This window comes from Rhineura floridana, chromosome 6, assembly GCF_030035675.1.
Source record: "Rhineura floridana isolate rRhiFlo1 chromosome 6, rRhiFlo1.hap2, whole genome shotgun sequence".
Lineage (NCBI taxonomy): Eukaryota > Metazoa > Chordata > Lepidosauria > Squamata > Rhineuridae > Rhineura > Rhineura floridana.
Window position 1 is genome coordinate 153,916,491 of NC_084485.1, and position 19,289 is coordinate 153,935,779.

Genomic DNA, 19,289 nt, shown 5'->3' on the forward strand with positions numbered 1-19,289 from the left:
CGGACTCAGTTTATTATCATTTCCCCCCCTGCTTAGTCTACAATAATCCCCAGGATTCTTTATGAAAACCCAATATTACTTTGCAGTATAGGTATAGGCCCTACGGGCGTCTGTATTTATGTCTATAGATGTTAGAAAGGTAGATGAGGAAATGTGAGGTGCATATCCCAAACCAATAACAAATTGAAATGCAGCTATCCTTGAAAATTTGTCCTTCTCTGAATTTTGCGGTGCTAGTTCTCCAACCAAAAGATCAATACAAAAATGCACATATTAAGGAAATGTACTGACAAAAATGTATGTTGAGGGAAATCGTACAAAAATACATTATGGTAGGGGAAATTGTTGCAAAAATGAGTATATTAGAAGAAATATGTATGGAAATGTGTACCAATGTTCATGTAGACTTAAAAAAAAGAAGCGTAAACTTATACAGAAACGGGGTGAACTGAATTTAAGACTGAAAAAATAAGAAAGCCAGGGAAACCAAAAGTAACCGATTCATCATCCATCCCTGACTACACTATGGTACAGTGGCAATTTTTGCTGGAAGGGAGAGGTCAGCTGCAATTGTCAGATACAAAAACTGTGCTGGATAGTTTGATGTTGCTGTGCATCAGTAGAACGCCCCTTTCCTTGGATCCAGCAAAAGAGTTAACTCAGACCAAACTGAACCATTATCACAACTCAACCACAGGCAGGATAGCCTGAGGGCCAACAAAAGTTAATTTTTTAATTCTCCTATCTCAGTCTGGCTTGAAATGTGTATCATCCATATTGAAAAAGTAGCACTTCCTATGCAGAACTGTTTTGTCACCCTTACATCTGGATTGTGTTTGTATTTTGCAACTGATTTTTTTGGGGGGGGGGCATGAGAGCAGTGTTTCTCAAACTTTTTGAATATAGACGCCTCTTCTAAACTTACTCTCTTGATTCATCCATCCCAGCACCAAATGCTCCACACAGATTACCTTGTAAAGGTGGTTGTCTACAAAGCTCATACACTTGCTTCTGTGGAATCAGGATACTAACCCAACACTCGCATTAGAAGAGGAATAAAACAGAGTATCTTTGGCACCTCTTAAAACCATACGTAGGGAGCCATCTCAACAAAGCTTTAGCTTTTTCTTGGTGGGGCCTGAAGATATTGTCACACACAGAGATCCAATTGGGGTCACTTAGGATCCTCCTCTGGCATGGACATTCAATCCACCCAAGCCTTTGCTAGTGAGGAAGGAAGGCACCCTCAGGATCTTATCCCCTCTGGAATTTTGTGCTTACACAGTATAGCATAGGTGGGGAATATCAGGCCTGGAGGCCCAATGTGGTTGTCCAGGCCTCTCTGGCTGGCTCCCAAAACTCTCCACAGGCCACACTCCCTGCTTGGCACCTTGAATGTTTTTGCCTGGTGATAATGTGTCCTTGAACTCTGGTAATGCCTCTGGTCTGTCTGGATGGAGGATAGAGAGGGCAGTGAGAGTGTGTAGAAGCCAGAGTACTGTGTAAAGGTCAGGTTTACATTCATTGCTCTGCTCATTTTTGTCTCTGGCCCTGCCCATCACTGGCATGTGGCCCTCAGAAGATTATCCAGAAGGGAATGTGGTCCTTGGGCTGAAAGAGATTCCCTACCCCTGCTCTACAGGAAACCCCCTGCTAGGAAGGTTCATCCCACAGTATGAGAATCACTTTCACAGGGGAAAAAGTGGAAAAGAAGGGCCTCTTGAGAACAAAACAAAACAAAATGCTTGGGGAAGGGGGGGTTTAGAGCTTAACTCATAAAATGCCTAATTTGGAATTATATTTACCAGACTCAAATTTGGCATAGAGAGCTTCTGGAATACAGCTTGATTGTCAACATTTGGGGATTGCCTTGAGTAGACCTCATGCTATTTAACTACGAAGAATGGTCATAAATATTTCAGTGACTTTTGTCAGAGAAAATGAGCAAAGCCTGTTGTGCGAGACAAGGTCAGTGGTTCAGTTATTTTTTTATTTTTTTAAAAAAAAATCTGTTGAAGTTTGCCTGCTTACTCACTTGACTTGCTCATTTGAGCAAGCTGCAACAGAGCTGCCCAGGCATCAAAATTAGACTGGAAAAGCAATCATTTTAGATTGACAACTCCTTTGGGGACAAGAGAGCTGGCAGCTGTACTCCTTCCAAAGAGAGATTTTAGAATGTGTCTGTCACACATCTATGTTATTAATTGTGATGGCTGTCTTCCATGCGAGCTACTTCCATCAAAGTACAATGGCAACGGAAAGGCTTACCCCAAAGTAGTAGTGGTAGTAGTAATAGAAGTAATGTAATAATAAATAAAATATAAAATAAAGATCTGTGTGGACACTTCCATTTGAGACAACTGCTTTAGAGTTCTTGCAAAGGAGGATGGAACAGCCATTCCCATCTTGGACTAATTACAACATATGGGGAGAATAAAAGCAAAGTCTAGCTATCCATGATATTTTCCATGTCAAAATTAGCCTTGTTTAAGCCCAACTCTTGACCTTTGAGAATATTGAAGGCTCTTCATTACTCATGCTGGTTGGTCCATGTTTGTTTCTTGTTAAATTGTTCATAAATAGTAGGCAGATGCCTTCATTATACTGTTTTCAACACCTGCTTGAAAAAATGTTTAGGCAAGCTTATCCAGACACATATTTTTATTATGTATATAATATGAATGTGTGATTGGTCAATAACTGGAGCATGAGGTAGGGTCTTAATAGAAATGTGTGCCTCATAGAAAGGGCGGAGGGAAATTTTTTTGTTCCGTAGCTTCCCTATAAACTGACAACAATTTGGGTGAGAAGGGATCCAAGTGCATTTTATGCCTCTGGACAGGGAAACCATCCAGACCCGGTGCCTTCCCATTCTTCATCCACTTAATGATCTTTCTGACTTAGTAGCTCAGCAAGGTAGGCTGCCTGGTCTGCATCTAAGTGAGGTAGGCCCAAACGAGCAAGAAAATTGGTAACCTCTGCCACAGACACACTGTCTCCACCCTCATACAAGGCAGAACAGAAGTTCTGGAACTGGATAGTAATATCTGTGGCCATTACAAAATTCTTCCCTTGCTAGTCGTTTATCAAAGGAATATGGATCCTAATCTGCTGTTGATGTAAACAGTAGGCCAACAACCACTTGGGCTTCTCCCTCCTTTCCCAGTATCTCTGCTGTAGGCAGGCCAGAGCAAAGTCTGCCTTAGAGGCAAGGAGTGAGTTCAATCAGGGCCAGCACCAGGCATGACAGGGCCCTTGGTCACCAGCCTGCCCCAGGCCTGTGGCGCCATAGTCCAACCCCCATACAGGCAGCGTGGGGCTAATAAGCCCTCCCGTGTGTCCCACCTACCTCTCCTGTCCCTGTGAATGATGTGTGCACTATGTATACATGCCTGCCACCAACCAAGATGGTGGGGGGGGCATCTGCCCCTTAGGGAAGCATATTTGCTCACCCTGTATTTAGCTCAACCCTTCAAGATGTCCTGTGCAGAGCTGAGTTGGGCTAAATATGAATTGAACTCAGGGCCAGTGCCAGAAGGCAGCCAGGTTGGGCCTTGGTAAAGGGCCCCTGAAGGGCCCCTCCTTAGGGTGGGAGGGTAGCGCTCCCATTCTGTTATCTGCATCAGCATCAGCTCCTGACCCTGCCGCAGATCACAGAGAGGGAGCTCCCAGGCACACACCCATAATATAGTCAACACAGGCATCAATAAGCCCCTTCCGCACGCGCCACCTATCTGTGGGATACAGGAGCTGCCAAATATCAATCAGGCCCTGATCCTCCATGTATGCTCAGACTTAAGTGCAGACTGAAGAGGAGTTTTTTGGGGGGAAGGTGAATCTTATGATCAAGGAAAGGCTCCAAGTTTTCATTGAAATCCCCCCCGAATATTAAATGAGTGTAGTTAAAGAGTACAAAGTATTGGAAACAATCATAAGATACTGCTGGGGCATCTGCATTTAGGTCCATAAGTTCACAAGGCATATGCTGCCAGGTGTACCTTTACAGTGAGATGAGATACTGGCCCTCCTGGTCCACTATTACATACAGAACTGAGAGAGGGACCTTCCTTTGGAGCAGTATGGTTACCCTTCCCCCCCCCAGGACTTTTTAGATGACCTGTTAGCATACACTTCCCCTACCCATTCTTTACACAGTCTATCCTTCTCTGAGCGGATGTGCATTTCCTGAAGGAAGGCCACATCTGCTTTCAGCTTTTTGAGGTTTTGTAGACCCACAGGATAGCCACTATTCAAAAGAAAATCTTGTACTCAAGCTGTGTTTAAATTGAAATCCCTTAAGTTAGAACACCCCCTTTAGGATGCACACCTTAACGTGGTGAGGGGGTTTGAGAGTGTTGAAGAAGCTGAGAGCAATGCTGTCAGGAGTCTAGACCAAGAGGCTAGCCTCCTAGCAGGGGCACCCAAGGCGGAATGGTCAAAGCTGAAACACCAGGCTACGATGCATCCAAACTCAGAGGAAGCCAATGGTAAACCACCTCTGAATATCTCTTACCACGAAAACCCTATGAACACAGTATCCAAAATGCAACATGAGATGAGACCCCCAGATCAGAAGGCACTCACCGAGCTACTGGGGAAGAACAACGGACAAGTACGAGTAGCGCTGTGACTAATGACGCAGCTGTGTCAAAGCCGAAAGGAAGCCCAGAGGCTGATGTGCACAGATGCAAAAGGAGAGTCCAGAGTTGTATGATGCACACAATGGAACATGGAATGTGAGAAGCATGAACCAGGGAAAGTTAGAAATTGTCAAGCAAGAAATGGAGCGTATCAACATTACAATACTTGGCGTGAGTGAATTAAGATGGACTGGAATGGGACATTTTCAATCAGGCAACTACAAAATATTTTATGCAGGAAATGAGAAATCAAGAAGAAACGGGGTTGCTTTAATAGTGAAAAGTGATGTAGCAAAAGCAATTAGGAGCTACAATGCAAAGTCTGAGCGAGTGATATCAATGAGATTAAATGGGAAACCTATTAACATAACCATCATCCAAGTCTACGCTCCAACATCAAACGCAGAAGAAGAAGAATTGGAGAGATTTTATGCAGAAGTACAGAAGGAAATTGATCACACACCAAAACAAGATATGATGATAATCACGGGGGACTGGAATGCAAAAGTAGGGAACAGAGAAGAACTAGGAATTGTGGGGAAATGGGGCCTAGGAGACAGAAATGAAGCAGGAGAAAGACTTATTGAATTCTGTGAAGCCAATGATTTGTTTCTTGCCAACACATTTTTTGAGCAACCAAAAAGACGACTGTACACGTGGACATCACCAGATGGTCAATATAGGAATCAAATTGATTATAGAATTGGAAACAGAAGATCAGCTATCACAGAGAAGTTCCATACTTTCTGCAAAAACAAGACCAGGAGCAGACTGCGGTACAGATAATGAACTGATTGTATCAAAAATCAGAGTAAAGCTAAAGAAGAACAACAAAGCACTCACAATGCCAAAATACAATTTAAATAACATCCCAGAAGAAGATCAAATAAGGAACAGGTTTGAGGCTTTCAACTTAGTTGACAGAGAACCAGAAGAACTATGGAATGAAGTCAGGGACATTATCAGGGAAGAATGCAAAAAGACTATACCTCTTGTTAAAAAGAGAGAAAGACCTCAATGGATGACCGAAGAAACTCTTAAAATGGTTAAAGAGAGAAGGAAAGCAAAAGCAAAAGGAGATAGAAACACAGTCAGAACCCTAAATGCAACTATACAACAACTAATACGTAGGGACAAAGAGAACTATTACAATAGTTATTGTATAGAAATAGAAAAGGACAACAACATGGGAAGAACAAGAGCCCTATTCCAAAAGATTAGAGAAATGAAAGGGAAATTTAAACCATGAGTAGGGATGTTGAATAATCCACAGGGAAACACACTGACTGACCGAGATGAAATAAAAGGAAGATGGAAGCAATACACTGAAGAACTCTACAAAAGAGATGCAAGGATGACAGATTCATTCACGGAGGAACCATATGATGAAGAACCAGAAATTTTAGAATGCAAGGTGAAAGCTGCTCTTAAAATTCTTGGAAGAAACAAATCACCAGGAATAGACGGCATACCAATAGAGTTGCTACAAGCTACTGAGACTGAATCTGTCCAAATTTTGACAAAAATTTGTCAAGAAATATGGAAAACTAAACAATGACCCACAGACTGGAAGCATTCAATATATATCCCACTTCCAAAGAAAGGGGATCCCAGAGAATGCAGTAATTACCGAACTATTGCCTTAATATCCCATGCAAGTAAAGTAATGCTCAAGATTCTACAACAAAGGCTCTTACCAGTCATCCGGAGTTTTGGAGTGCGTTGTCATCAGTACGCTGATGACACGCAGCTCTACTTCTCCTTTTCATCTTCTTCAGGTGAGGCGGTCGATGTGCTGAACTGTTGCCTGGACGCGACAATGGACTGGATGAGAACGAACAAGCTGAGACTCAATCCTGATAAGACTGAGATGCTGCTGGTGGATGGTTTCTCTGGTCAGACGGTGGATACATACCCTGTCCTGGACGGGGTTACACTCCCCCTAAAGGAGCAGGTTCGTAGTCTGGGAGCCGTTTTAGACTCTTCCCTATCACTCAAGGCTCATGTAGCCTCGGTGGCACGGAATGCGTTCTACCAACTTCGGTTGGTAGCCCAGCTACGTCCCTATCTGAGTAAGGAGGACCTTACATCAGTGGTACATGCTCTGGTAACCTCACGTTTGGACTACTGCAATGCGCTCTACGTAGGGCTACCTCTGAAGATGGTTTGGAAGCTACAGCTAGTGCAAAATGTGGCGGCCAGACTGCTAACAAGAACCAAGCGGTTTGAGCATATAACACCTGTTCTGGCTCGCCTGCACTGGCTTCCAATATGCTTCCGGGCCAGATTCAAAGTGTTGGTACTAACCTATAAAGCCTTATACGGTGCGGGACCACGATATCTGCTGGAACGCCTCTCCCGATACGAACCGGCTCGTACACTACGGTCTACTACGAAGGCCCTCCTCCGGGTCCCGACCCATAGAGAGGCCCGGAGGGTAGTAACAAGATCTAGGGCCTTCTCAGTGGTGGCCCCTGAATTGTGGAATAGTCTCTCCGAGGAGGTACGCCTGGCGCCGACACTATTATCCTTTCGGCGCCAGGTTAAAACCTTTCTCTTCTCTGAGGCATTTTAATCTAAGTTAATTTGAGTAAATGTTGTAATGTTATTTTAGATGGTGTACTTTTATATACTTGTTGTATTAGATCCTGTAATTTTATTATTGTATATGTTTTTATGTTCACCGCCCAGAGAGCTGTTTGCTAGTCGGGCGGTATATAAGCTTAATAAAATAAAATAAATAAAAATAAATTACCATATATGGAGCGAGAAATGCCAGACGTCCAAGCTGGATTTAGAAAGGGAAGAGGCACCAGAGATCATATGGCAAACATACGTTGGATAATGGAACTGAGCAAGGAATTTCAGAAGAAAATCACCCTGTGCTTTATAGACTACAGCAAAGCCTTTGACTGTGTAGATCATGAAAAACTATGGAATGCTTTAAAAGAAATGGGGGTCCCACAGCACCTGATTGTCCCGATGCGCAACCTATACTCTGCACAAGAGGGTACTGTAAGGACAGAATATGGAGAAACCGATTGGTTCCCCATCGGAAAGGGTGTGAGACAGGGGTGTATTTTATCACCCTATTTGTTTAATCTGTACGCAGAACATATTATACAGAAAGCGGGATTGGACCAAGATGAAGGAGGTATGAGAATTGGAGGGAGAAATATCAATAATTTAAGATATGCAGACGATACCATACTCTTAGCAGAAAGCAGTAATGATTTGAAACGAATGCTGATGAAAGTTAAAGAGGAAAGCACAAAAGCTGGACTACAGCTGAACATCAAGAAGACTAAAATAATGACAACAGAAGATTTATGTAACTTTACAGTTGACAATGAGGACATTGAACTTGTCAAGGATTATCAATACCTCAGCACAGATTAACCAAGATGGAGACAATAGTGAAGAAATCAGAAGAAGGCTAGGACTGGGGAGGGCAGCTGTGAGAGAACTAGAAAAGGTCCTCAGATGCAAAGGTGGTGACAAGATCTAGGGCCTTCTCAGTGGTGGCCCCCGAACTGTGGAACAGTCTTCCTGAGGAGGTGCGCTTGGCGCCGACGTTGCTTTCCTTTAGGCGCCAAGTTAAAACCTTCCTCTTTTCCGAGGCATTTTAATTTAAGTTAACTTAATTTTTAAATGTTGTTGTAATTGATTTCAGATTGTTCTTATTTTTATATGTTTTTGCTGTATTATATTGTGTGATTTTATTGTATCTTGTGTTCACCGCCCAGAGAGCTATAGCTAGTCGGGCGGTATAAAAGTCTAATAAATAAATAAATAAATAAAGATGTATCACTGAACACTAAAGCCAGGATCATTCAGACCATGGTATTCCCAATCTCTATGTATGGATGTGAAAGTTGGACAGTGAAAAAGGCGGATAAGAAAAAAATCAGCTCATTTGAAATGTGGTGCTGGAGGAGAGCTTTGCACATACCATGGACCGTGAAAAAGACAAATAATTGGGTGTTAGAACAAATTAATCCAGAACTGTCACTGGAAGCTAAAATGATGAAACTGAGGTTATCATACTTTGGACACGTTATGAGAAAACATGATTCACTAGAAAAGACAATAATGCTGGGAAAAACAGAAGGGAGTAGAAAAAGAGGAAAGCCAAACAAGAGATGGATTGATTCCATAAAGGAAGCCACAGACCTGAACTTACAGGATCTGATTAGGGTGGTTAATGACAGATGCTCTTGGAGGTCACTGATTCATAGGGTCGCCATAAGTCGTAATTGACTTGAAGGCACATAACAACAACAACAAAGTTAGAACAGCTTTAGTTAGTTCTTGGGACAGGAGATTGTATTAAAAAGTCCAGAGAGGGCATTGGCCACAGCAGCAATGCAAGGACAAACATAATCCTCTCTACTTAGTAATAGCAATATTGATTGATTGACTGATTTTTATTTACGGTCATAGACCAAACTTAGTAATGGCAATACTCAGCATTTATATAGCACTTTTGAGTGTATCAAGCATTTCACACGTCTTGTAATCCTTACATTCACCTTCTAAGGTAGATCATTATTATCTCCATAGGATAAACTGAAAGAGTGGTTTGTTTAAGGCTCACCTTGTGAGTTCCTAGCAAAGGTGAGATGGAAACCACAGACATCATTGCTTTGCCTCTTAGCAATTACACTACAGCAGCTCTCAAATGGTGTTATTAATCAGGAGGAACCTCTTTTTTTGTACTTCTGTAAACATCTGATTCTGAGCCAATCGGCATTGCCCTGTTTATGGGGTGATGTGTGGAATCAGCTCCCTGAGCTGCCACCCCTCCCTGTCTTGCAGCTAGGAGAAGGCAGCAGGCTGCAAAGACATGCACCACTTGGGGATTTCTCGCCCCAGCTCTCAGCTCTCTTGTGGGAGGAAGCAAGCACCAAGATCAATCCCCACCAGCCACTATGGAAAGGGGACCTGCTGTTTTCTGGTATTCAAGACAATCAGCAGTGGAGGCAGCAAGGGATTGTCTCCATGCATTACCTCATTCATACTAACTGGTCCTTAGATGGAGCTTGGTGCTTGGCATGCTACACTAATCCTCTGTCTGCTCCAGCAAATAAATTAACATGTGGTCAGAAGAATTAGGAAAAGAACCTCCACTGAGGTCCTGCTTTCAAGCTTCCCATAGGCATCTGATTTGCCACTGTGAAAACAGGATATTGGACTAGATAGGCCATTGGCCTGATGCAGCAGGCTCTTCTTATCTTCTTTTGAGCTGGACAACATGTAAAACTACAAAGGCATAGATTCTCCATCTCAGTCATTTTAGTGAGTACCAGCTGGTATGATGGGGCAGAACCACAGAGCCAACCTCCTGACCTTGGTGTCACTCCACCCCAGGATTGGGCTGGGGCACAGCAGGACAGCCGTGAGGTTGGGGCTGTGTGGGTGCCCTGGTGGAAAGGCCTGATTGAAGCCTCAGCCTTGTGGCCACTGCAGTTATGAAAGCATCCAGGTAAGCTGCAATTGGTGTTGGGAAGGCCCATCATACTGGCTGCTCCTGATTGTGGGGGGTATGCTTTGACCCAACTCTTGTTTTTCAGTACATATATGGAGTGAGTAGTTTCAACCAGACCTGTATGATCATATTTGACCTAGATAGCTTTCTAGTTACAGTTCTGGCTATTAAAAAGGAATGGGCAGAATTTTATTTTATTTATTTATTATTAAATTTATTAGTCGCCCATCTGGCTGGATGGCCAGCCACTCTGGGCGACGTACAAGGTAAAAACAGTACATAAAACAGTTAAAAAAATTAAAAGACAGTAAAAACCTAACCCACCCCAAAAGCCTCCCTGAAAAGCCAGGTCTTCAAGGTCCGGCGGAAGCTCATCATAGACGGGGCATGGCGTAGATCATTTGGGAGAGAGTTCCACAGGGTGGGGGCCACTATTGAGAAGGCCCTCTCTCTAGTCCTCACCAGTCTAGCTGTTTTAACCGGTGGGATCAAGAGAAGGTCTTCTGAGGCTGATCTTGTTGAGCGGCATCCCTGACGATGCTGGAGGCGCTCCTTCAGATAGACTGGGCCACAACCGTATAGGGTTTTAAAGGTTAAGACCAACACCTTGAATTAGGCTCGGTAAACAACCGGTAACCAGTGCAACTCCTTCAACACAGGAGTGATGTGATCTTGCCGGCAGCTGCCTTTAATCAGACGAGCCGCCGCATTCTGTACCAGTTGTAACTTCCGAACCGTTTTTAAGGGTAACCCCACGTAGAGCGCATTACAGTAGTCTAGGCGAGTGGTGACCAGGGCATGTACCACCGGTGGGAGCAGATGGTTGGGAAGGTAGGGGCGTAGCCTCCGTATCAGATGGAGTTGATACAGAGCTGCCCGGCTCACAGCTGAAACTTGAGCCTCCATGGACAGCTGGGAGTCAAGAATGACCCCCAGGCTACGGACCTGGTCTTTCAGGGGCAAACGTACTCCGTTAAGCACCAGGTCTATATCCCCCAACCTTCCCTTGTCTCCCACAAACAGCACCTCGGTTTTGTCAGGATTCAGCTTCAGCTTATTCCTTCCCATCCAGCCACTCACCGACTCCAGACACTTGGACAGGGTTTCCACAGCCAACCTCGGTGAAGATTTAAATGAGAGATAGAGCTGCGTGTCATCCGCATACTGATGACACTGCAGCCCAAATCTCCTGATGATTGCCCCCAGCGGCTTTATATAGATGTTAAAGAGCATTGGAGAGAGGATAGAACCCTGTGGCACCCCGCAAGTGAGAGGCCAGGGATCCGAAACCTCCTCCTCCAGTGCTACTCTTTGGTATCTCCCAGAGAGGAAGGAATGGAACCACTGCAATACAGTGCCCCCTATGCCTAACCTCTGCAGGCGGTCCAAGAGGATAGCATGGTCAACGGTATCAAAAGCCGCTGAGAGATAAAGAAGGACAAGGAAGGTGCATTCGCCTCTATCCCACGCCCTCCTCATATCATCTACCAAGGCGACCAAGGCTGTTTCAGTCCCATGCCTCGGTCTGAAGCCCGACTGAAATGGATCCAGATAATCCGCTTCTTCCAAGTGTGCTTGCAACTGCCTAGCCACCACCCGCTCAATCGCCTTGCCTAAGAATGGCACATTTGAGACTGGGCGAAAGTTATTCAGATCTTGAGGGTCCAAGGAGGGCTTTTTTAAGATTGGTTTTATTATCGCCTCCTTGAGCACTGATGGCATTACTCCCTCTTCAAGCGATGTATTTACCACCAGCTTGATCCCCTCACCCAGTCTATCTTTGCAGCTCATAATGAGCCACGAAGGGCAAGGATCGAGTAAGCAGGTGGTTGGCTTTAGGGTTGAAAGCACCTTGTCCACTTCATCAGAGGGAAGAAGCTGGAACCGATCCCACGCCACCGAAGCAACACTGGTCACCTCTGGCTCACTCCCTGTATCCACAGTGTACGGAATATCACTTTTAATACGATCGATTTTATCCGCAAAGTATTTAGCAAACTCGTCACAGGAGACCTTATCATGCTGCATCGGTACCGGAGCAGCTGGACCGACCAGGCTCCGGACCACTTGGAACAGTCTCCTGGGACAACACTCTGCAGATGCAATAGAGGCAGCATAAAAATCTTTTTTTGCTGCCCTTATTGCCACATGATAGGATGCTGCAGCAGCTCTAACATGTGTTCGATCGTCCTCAGAGCGAGATTTCCGCCACCGGCGCTCTAGCCGTCTCACCTCCCGCCTCAGAGTTCACAACCGTGGGGTAAACCACGGTGCCGTCTGAGTTCTGTTCAGGGGGAGAGGGCATTTTGGAGCAACTCGGTCTAATGCCCCAGTTATCGCGGCATTCCAGCCCTCCACCAGGGCTTCAGCCGAGTGGCTGTGTGCTTGCTCCAACGTGTCCCCAAGCGCATTCAGGAATCCATCAGGATCTATCAGACGCCTGGGGCGGACCATCTTAATGGGCCCTCCAACCACACGGAGAATCCGATGATTGACTGTGAATATGATTTAGAATAATGAAGGGGAGGTGAAGAAAGTCAGTAGGGGATTGTCGATTCTGTGGTTAAAGTGTTGCGTTAAATTATACATGGGCAAGAACCTTTTTTTAAAAAAAATAGTGAATGTTGTAGCTATCATCATCCTCATAGAGTATATTGTATATATGTTGGATATTACAATGGATTATACTATTCATATGTTTTAATCATAATTTGAGTGGTATTTTATTATAGTATTATATGACTGCTGATGGCCTTTGGCTGAGCAGTAAAGATTTGACATCTGGAGTAAGTAGTTTCACATATGCACTAAACTTATGCCATCTTCCAATGTTACATTTTAAAATTTTGTTTACTGTGTAAGTCTCTTATTTATATATAAATAAAGTAGTAGTAGTAGTAGTAATGAAAATATGTGATAAGGGCAGCGGAGGTGAGCATGCTAGCACTACCACCCCCCTCTCTGCTGAGTTTCTGTTACCTTCCAACTCATGCAAGGTGACTTTTTGCAGTGGGGAGCCTCCCTTTGTATTTCAGGGAGCCTCCATAAATACAAAAGGCTGTAGAAAGTCACCCTCTATGAGTTGGAAGGTGATGGAAATGTTGGTTGAGGGGAGCAGAGATGGTGGGCTCTTCCCCATTGTCCTCCTCCATGTGTTTACTACCCCCTGAAGCGGGCTTTAATTTATAGGATCCCAGAAAGTGTCTTAGCATTCATTCATTTCATGGAAAGTTCAGTAACAAAATAGAGATGGCTCCCTCATCACGGTCTGCCCCAGGCAGGATTAAATAAACTTGATGCTACTACATGTAGAGTTTACATCTATTTGTGCTTTTAGATTTACACTGTCTTGCAAAAGTACTCAGACCCCGGACCAATGCTCTCATATTACTGAGTTACAAATGGTACATTGTTATTTCGTTGTTTATGATACTTTATTTTGAAACACTGAAACTCAAAATCAATTATTGTAAGGTGACATTGGTTTTATGTTGGGAAATATTTGTAAGAAACATAAAAAAATTGAAACATATTGCTTGCATGAGTTCAAATTCAACCCCTGTGCTGTGGAAACGCCCGGTTTACACAGATTAAAGAAATTGCCCAATCAAAGACGCACTTACCTTATAATTGGCCTCCACCTGTGAACCATTAAAGTTGCTGTCACATTGGCAGGATAAAAACCCCACTGTTGAAGGAACATTGGTCAGGCTGTGGATCTGAAGGAAAATGAAGACCAAAGAGCATTCTACAGAAGTGGGAGATAATGTAATACAAATGCATAGATTAGGAAAAGGATACAATATCCAAGTGTTTGGATATCCCAGGGAGCACAGTTGGATCAATTATCAGGAAGTGGAAGCTGCATCACATCACCCAGGCACTGCCAAGAAAAAGCCGTCCCTCAAAACTCAGCGTTCAAACAAGAAGGAGACTTGTGAGAGAAGCCACATAGAGGCCAACAGTCACTTGGAAGGAGCTACAGAGTTCAGTGGCTTGGAGTGGAGTAATGGTGCACCGTCAACCCTATCAAGAGCTCTGCATAACACTGGCCTATATAGGAGGGTGAAAGAAAGAAGCTGTTACTCAAAAAGTACCATTTGAAAGCACATCTGGAGTTTGCCAGAAAGCACGAGAGTGCCCCAGCTGCGGTGTAGGAAAAGGTTTTGTCAGATAAGACTAAGACAGAGCTTTTTGGCCAAAACTCAAAGTGCTATGTGTGGCGCAAACCTAACACTGCCCATGCCTCAAGACACACCACCCTACAGTGAAGTATGGTGGTGGGAGCATCATGCTGTGGGGATGCTTCTCATCAGCAGGGACTGGGCATCTTGTTAAAATTGTAGGAAGAATGGATGGAGCAAAATACAAAGAAATAATGCAAGAGAACCTGTTTCAGTCCACTAAAGAACTGAAGCTTGAGAGGAAATTCACTTTTCAGCAGGACAATGATCCCAAGCACAAGGCCAAAGCAACATTGGAGTGGCTCAAGAACAAAAAGGTGAATGTCCTATAGTGGCCCAGTCAAAGTCTTCATCTCAATCCCATTGAGAATCTATAGCGCTATTTGGAAATTGTGGTCCACAAGCGACATCCAACCAACTTGAACGTTCTGGGGTGAATCTGCCAAGAAGAATCCCTCCGACACTGTGTGCAAAGTTGGTACATACCTACCCAGAAAGACATAAGGCTGTTATTTCAGCAAAAGGTGGCTCTACCAAACATTAATGTGTGGGGCTTGAATACTTATGCAAGCAACATGTTTCAGTTTTTTATGTTTCTTACAAACAGTTCCCATGTCACCTTCCAATAATTGATTTTGAGTTTCAGTGTTTCAAAATAAAATATCATACAGAACAAAATTACAATGTACCATTTGTAATTCAGTAATATGAGAGCATTTGTCAGGGGTCTGAGTACTTTTGCAAGGCACTGTATATCACTCCTTCTAACTCAGGAAGTAACTGTTTCCAGGGTTATAACCAAGGAACCGTAAGATTTGCAGAAGTACAAAAAATCATTGGGGAAAAGACCCCACAAGAAAGCAACCACCCTCAAAACAGGTCATTGAGGACTGAGCATGCTTATTAGCCACAGAATGTAGAGCAATAACTGGAAAAGAAAACCAGCATGTGGGGGGATGGGGGATGGAATGCTCTGCTTGCAGGGGATGGCTGGAAGAAACCATGAATAGAGCACTCGTTTAGGAGGATACACTGCAACATTTTGTTTTGGAGCCCACTTGTCTTGCCCTGTCCATAAACCTTCGAATAGATCATGATGTTTCTTTTTTCATATTTATTCTCACTACAACCCTCTGATATAAATAATCACTATTTCTGCCAGGTGAGAATGATCATTGCTGAGTGGGTGTATGACACAGAGCATACTCACCTAGGCCTGCCTTGAGGAGTAAACCTGGATGACTATGCTCTGGGTCAGCCTTTCCCAACCAGTGTGCCTCCAGATGTTGTTGGACCACAATTCCCATCTCTCCTGACCATTGCCAATGCTGGCTGAGGCTGATGGGAGTTGTGGTCCAACAACATCTGGAGGCACACTGGTTGGGAAAGGCTGCTCTAGGTCTTGAACTTACTGGGTGACCCACACTGGCTAATTAGGAGGCCATTGATTCAGTCACACTTGATAATGTTTGGGTATTTGGCAACTTTCCCAATGAACATTTATTTGTCATGTTAAAAAAGATTTCCAGCTTCTCCCCTTCCCTTCTTTATGTAGGTTGATGTGTTTTGGCATCATTTACTGGGCTCTAGCCAGTGGGAAGGTAGAGGGAAGGGGGCACCACAGGTCACGATGGACGAGCTTCAGCAGAGTTTTGAGCCTGGCAGTTTTTCACAGAACTTGCTTACAAGCTGCCTCACTCGAATCACTGCTGTCAATTTCTCACTTTAATGAGCATCATCAAAGCCCACCTAATTATTCCTGAAAGAATTGTGTTTTTCGCCCCTTCCCCCACTTACAAAAACCTAACAACCAGCAGGTGGCTTGTGAAAATACGCACAGGAAAAAAAGAGGTACTAAAAGACCACATGTCTGACAACAACAGCATTGCTGGCGCCAGGGCCTCAATTAGGTCTGTTCTTTTAAGCCCTGGCCTTGAGAGAGTTGGGGATTCCCCCCCTCTCTACTTGCCTACACGCTTTTCCTTTTCCACTCTGGGATCCCAAGTCTCTTAAGAGGCTTCTGGTGACGGAAATGGTGCAGGAAGAGGCAAGTCTGTGGGACTAAAGCAGCCTTTATTTATCCATTCCCCTGCGGCAGGCAGACAGCTAAACCTTTGTCAGGTGTGATTGTGGTATTTTTCTGAAAGGAAGAGCAATGCAGGTAAACTTAGTCCAGTGTAGGCCACTGCACATTCTTGTCTTTCTTTTTCAAAATCTTCTCCATAGCTTTTTAATTGAACAATGTAATTGTTACCAATATTGTGACGTTTTGATGGAGTAATTTCTCTCTCTTCCCACTGAAGTTTTCACAATGGTTTGCTCAACAGCGAACATGTCCAACAACCAAGAAGAAAGGCGTTACACAAGGGTTGGGAACAACTTTGTCATCTTTCAGTATCGATGTCAAAATCGACAGGTTAAAACTTAAGAGCCCTGCTGGATCAGACTGAATGTCTATCCAGTCCAAAATGCAGATTCCCGCACTGACCCAATTGTTCCAGGAAGCCCAGAAGCAGGCAGGAAGACAAGAACCCCCTCCCATGGTACTCAGCTGGTACTCAGCATGTCTCTGAACACCAAGGTGTCACTGGAAACCTTTCTATTCCCACTCTCCTCCCTAATCTCATCCTGTGTGCCTCTAAACACAGGTTATCTTGGTTTGTACTTAACTTCATACTGCTGGTTATCACGCAGATCAATGGAAAGAATGGAAATTCAGAGCTAAATCAGTGAAAGTTGGCAGTCACTTATGTGTGATTGCCGGCATTTATGTGTGTATCCAAAAAGTGTGGAGAACACACATACGTACCTAGATATATATTCAGACATTCCTAAAATTAATCTGCAATAGGTTAGCATTCACATGTGAATATCAATAGTTCGCTAAACCTTGGTCATTTAGTATAACAGTCATAAATATTTGTTTTTAGTTATTTTGATTATATGCCATCCCATGGGAGCAAAAAATCATCCATCACGTTTTCCCACTCTTTCCCAATCTATATTTAAAAGGATTTTAATAAGATTTTAAGGGATTTTTAAATGTATATTGTTTTATTTATTTATTTATTATTTATTTATTAAATTTATATACCGTCCGACTAGCAATAGCTCTCTGGGCGGTGAACATAAAACAGCATAAAAATACAATAAATAACAAAACAATACTAAAATACAAGCAACAATCCAACACAATAAACATTTTTAAAATTAAATCAGTGTAACTTAAAATGCTTCAGAGAATAGGAAGGTTTTGACCTGGCGCCGGAAGGAGAGCAGAGTCGGCGCCAGGCGTACTTCCTCAGGGAGACTGTTCCATAGTTCGGGGGCCACCACTGAGAAGGCCCTAGATCTTGTCATCACCCTCCGGGCCTCCCTGTGAGTTGGAACCCGGAGGAGGGCCTTCGTAGCAGAACGTAGTGCACGGGCCGGTTCATATCGGAAGAGGCGTTCCGCAAGGTATCGTGGTCCCGCACCGTATAAGGCTTTATAGGTTAATACCAACACTTTGAATCTAGCCCGGAAACATATTGGCAACCAGTGCAAGCTGGCCAGAACAGGTGTTATATGCTCGGACCGCTTGGTCCTTGTCAGCAATCTGGCCGCCGCATTTTGCACTAGTTGTAGCTTCCGAACTGTCTTCAAAGGTAGCCCTACGTAAAGCGCATTACAGTAATCCAAACGTGAGGTTACCAGAGCATGTACCACTGATGTAAGGTCCTCTTTACTCAAATAGGGACGTAGCTGGGCTACCAACCGAAGTTGGTAAAACGCATTCCTAACCACCGAGGCTACTTGAGCCTCAAGTGAGAGGGAAGAGTCTAAAAAGACTCCCAGACTACGAACCCGGTCCTTTAGGGGGAGTGTAACCCCGTCCAGGACAGGGTATATATCCACCATCCGATCAGAGAACCCGTCCACCAACAGCATCTCAGTCTTGTCTGGATTGAGCTTCAGTTTGTTAACTCTCATCCAGTCCATTGTCGAGGCCAGGCAACGGTTCAGCAAATCGACAGCCTCACCTGAAGAAGATGAAAAGGAGAAGTAGAGCTGCGTGTCATCAGCATACTGATGACAACGCACTCCAAAACTCCTGATGACCTCTCCCAACGGCTTCATGTAGATATTAAAAAGCAGGGGGGACAAAACTGACCCCTGCGGGACCCCATATTGGAGAGCCCGCGGTGTCGAGCAATGTTCCCCAAGCACTACCTTCTGGAGACGACCCGCCAAGTAGGAGCGGAACCACTGCCAAGCAGTACCTCCAACTCCCAACTCCGCGAGCCTCTCCAGAAGGATACCATGGTCGATGGTATCAAAAGCCGCTGAGAGATCAAGGAGAATCAACAGAGTTACACTCCCTCTGTCTTTTTCCCGACATAGGTCATCGTACAGGGCGACCAAGGCTGTCTCAGTGCCAAAACCGGGCCTAAAACCCGATTGAAATGGATCTAGATAATCAGTTTCATCCAATAGCGCCTGGAGCTGGCCAGCAACCACCCGTTCCAAGACCTTGCCCAGGAATAATTTTTGTAAGCTGCTCTGAAGACTTTTTAGTTAAAAGGCAGGGTCTGATTTTTAGCAATAAACAAAAAGATAAACCCGCTGAACTGGCATGGATTCAAAATGGCAGGCACTTGTCTAGGAGTCTACAGCAGCTGTTAAGCAAACATTGAGCTCAGTAGGGAGATGGAGCAAGGGAATCCATGGGTCCCAAATGAGGTGCCAAAGAGGTCCCCAAAGAGGGATGAGATTAGTCTTAGGAATTCTGGCACCCTAGGTGAAATATTAAAAGATTCAGCCCTCAGCCTCAATTCATTTAAGAACAACAATGTGCTTTTTGATGTCTCTCTTCTGATCTCTCTGTGGTTCCTATCCTTGCTGTAGTGGATGGATCTTAGGGTGGAGGCGGACATGTGGAAGAATATACAGGAGGCCCAGTTATTTCAAAAGCCAGAGGAAGCACAGCCAAGGTAG

The 19,289-nt window shown here is 44.2% G+C and overlaps 1 protein-coding gene across 7 annotated transcripts in view; it reads left to right on the forward strand.

Moving 5' to 3' along the window:
- BRINP2 (BMP/retinoic acid inducible neural specific 2) overlaps window positions 1-19,289 on the forward strand; it is a 165,966-nt gene that overhangs the window by 100,555 nt on the left and 46,122 nt on the right. The gene's annotated exons all lie outside the window — the stretch shown is intronic.